The sequence below is a fragment of the Pseudomyrmex gracilis genome, unplaced genomic scaffold (assembly GCF_002006095.1).
Source record: "Pseudomyrmex gracilis isolate BER0280 unplaced genomic scaffold, ASM200609v1 scaffold_463, whole genome shotgun sequence".
NCBI lineage: Eukaryota > Metazoa > Arthropoda > Insecta > Hymenoptera > Formicidae > Pseudomyrmex > Pseudomyrmex gracilis.
The window spans coordinates 58,271-61,000 of record NW_018021047.1 but is presented as its reverse complement, the minus strand read 5'-3'; positions in this window follow the sequence as shown (position 1 = coordinate 61,000).

Here is a 2,730-nt window from a genome sequence, read left to right as displayed (position 1 = left end):
CAGGTTATGTCAATTGTTGATATTTACATTAGACATTTGCATTGAGAATATTCGGATCAAATAAAATCGAATTGAATGTTGTCGCAATAAAAATACTTACGTCAAAATGATCCTCGCAACAATAATAATTCGTTTTTCTTGATGGTTCATCGTCACGTTGCGCAAGCAGAAACCAATTCATTTTAATTTCTTCTTTTTGCGGTACGGAAAAATTTTTCCGGGAATTGCAATTGTTGTAGATTTACATTGCGGCACAAAACACGTTTTATACTTGTTATTTCGATTCATTTTTAACAAATTAACCTGGCTTTTACGTGGTTATCGAGTGACAGGAGCGTTCTGTTTATACCAATGTGACGTCATAAATGCCTTCGGGCAAACTCGGGTTTTTCCGGACCGTTTTCGGTAGTCAATATCGTTTTTATTTAATTGTGGCCTTAATTCGCATAAAAAACTTATGAAAAAAAAAATTGGTTATATAAATCAGGCACAATCTATCAAATAATATTTTTTAAAAAAATGATGCAAACCCCTTATTAATTTGTAAAATAAAACTGTTATCGGATTAAAGTGTATCAATGGACAGAAGTTTGCAAAATAAACCAGTGTCAATTAGTTATTAACAAATGTGACTTAATTATTGAAACATTTAATCCAAACTCTGAAAGAAAGTATAAGAGGAAATTGCATACGGCTCGACAGTGGAAATTGATTGGCGAGGCATCTATAGTGACTAGATCGCATCTTAGGTGATTGGCGGTGCTTATGTATTCGACAAAGCATCCAGAAACACACTCCCGGATTGGCGACACTCCTGAGCAAAGTCCAAGCGGTGTTCTGGTATTCTAGTGATCGCATTATCAAGGTAAAAGAAGGCGACCAATGAGGAAAAGATAACACAGCCACACACAAAAAAATGTTCTGGCCTAGGGGTCAGACCATGTTTACTATATGTTTTTGGGGTCGCTAAAACCGAATCCGAAATCCATTTAACCCTATTACATCAGGTTTTGGACATAACCTCAGAAAACCTATAATTCAAGCCTAATTAGCCAGTTATGCCAAATATATTAAACCAATTAACTCTATAACCCCTTAATTCTTAAACCCCATAATCCCTTAACCTTAAATTTCAATAACATTATAACTCTCATAGCATAACCTATCATGGCCCAGCATTTCTACAAGACTCATCTCGCACAAGATCAGTCATTTTCGACTTGAAGACCAGTGTATTGAACTATTTTGTATCATCCCAACAAAATAAATGATTTACAGCGAGGATATTTCCACACATGTTGTTGTTTATTTTCCCGAGCTACCTCCATATCCAGAGTAATGTCTTATCTGTGTCTGCATCCAGGGCACCTCCACGCGGTGACGGTGGGCAACAGAGCAATTCCGTTATCCGGCTGAGTCCCTGGATCACGGCGTATTTGATGGTCCACAAATCAGAACTATGTTTAGAGATACTACTTTTGTTAGTACAATGAATCGATTGGAAAAAGAAACCTGGCTTAGTTTCAAAGCAGTGGCCCAGAACTTTTTGGAAAATACAATAAATTCTGAATATAAACAAATTGTTGCAAAAATGATTACAGGCTTTCAAACGCTTGGATGTCTAATAAATTTAAAATTACATTTTTTGCACTCTCACCTTGAAAAATTTCCTGACAATCTTGGAGACTTTAGCAAAGAGCAGGGCAAACGATTTTACCAGGATATCAATGTGATGGAAACTCGTTACCAAGGAAAATGGGACGAAAATATGATGGCAGATTTCTGATGGATGCTAAAGAGAAACACACAGAAAAATGCTAGAAAGCGCAAACGGAACCCATTGCACAGATTTTTTGATAAAAAAAGAACCCGTTATAATTCGAAAAAAGANAATGACTAAAATTTTATATATCTGTGGGAAATATTTTAAATAAAATGTAACTTTCCGGAACTTGATAGTAAAATAAAATCAAANTATATTTAATATTCTTACAATATATGAAAAATTCACGGCTACAAGGTATTNTGCGAATTCGCTTTTCTCGAGACGATCGACTCACTTTCTGATCTGCTTCGTCTAACGGCTCGCTTGATAACGACTGTCTATCTGCTCCTATCACAGGCTGTCTCGCGTCAAGATAACAATTCTAAAACTCCGCCCTCGTCAAGAATCGCAAACATCGATCACCGACGACTTTCCGAACAATCGCTCGCATTCAAAATCATAAACAAAATATCGCGCTCAATGCCATGCGGCCCGTCAGCATCCTACATTCGGCCGTCCTGACAAATCATTCGTCCCAAATGACTTCCTCGGCCTCGTCAGCTTCTTCCTCCGCAAATTCATTTGTCTCGTCCTCAATTCCGGTCACCCACATTTTCATGGAGTCGGCAGCAGTACGCGTGGTTTTCGGGCCTTCACCAGTACCCACTTTATGCACGACGTACTGCTCGTGGCCAAGTGCCTTAACCACCTTATATGGTCCAAAATACTTCAAGGCCAACTTCAGTCCTGGGCCTAGCTGGGTTCTTCTAATAGCCACTAAGTCTCCTATTTGCAGAGATGCCTTCGTCTCTTCCTATCGAATTGACGCTTATTTTTGGCTTGGATTTGAGCAATCTTCTCAGCAGCCTGAGCCCGAACTTTATTCCGCTCTTCATCGAACTCCTGAATTATCTCCTGCTGGAGTGCATCGGCAATTCCAACGTTGTCTCTAAATCTCGGAAAGA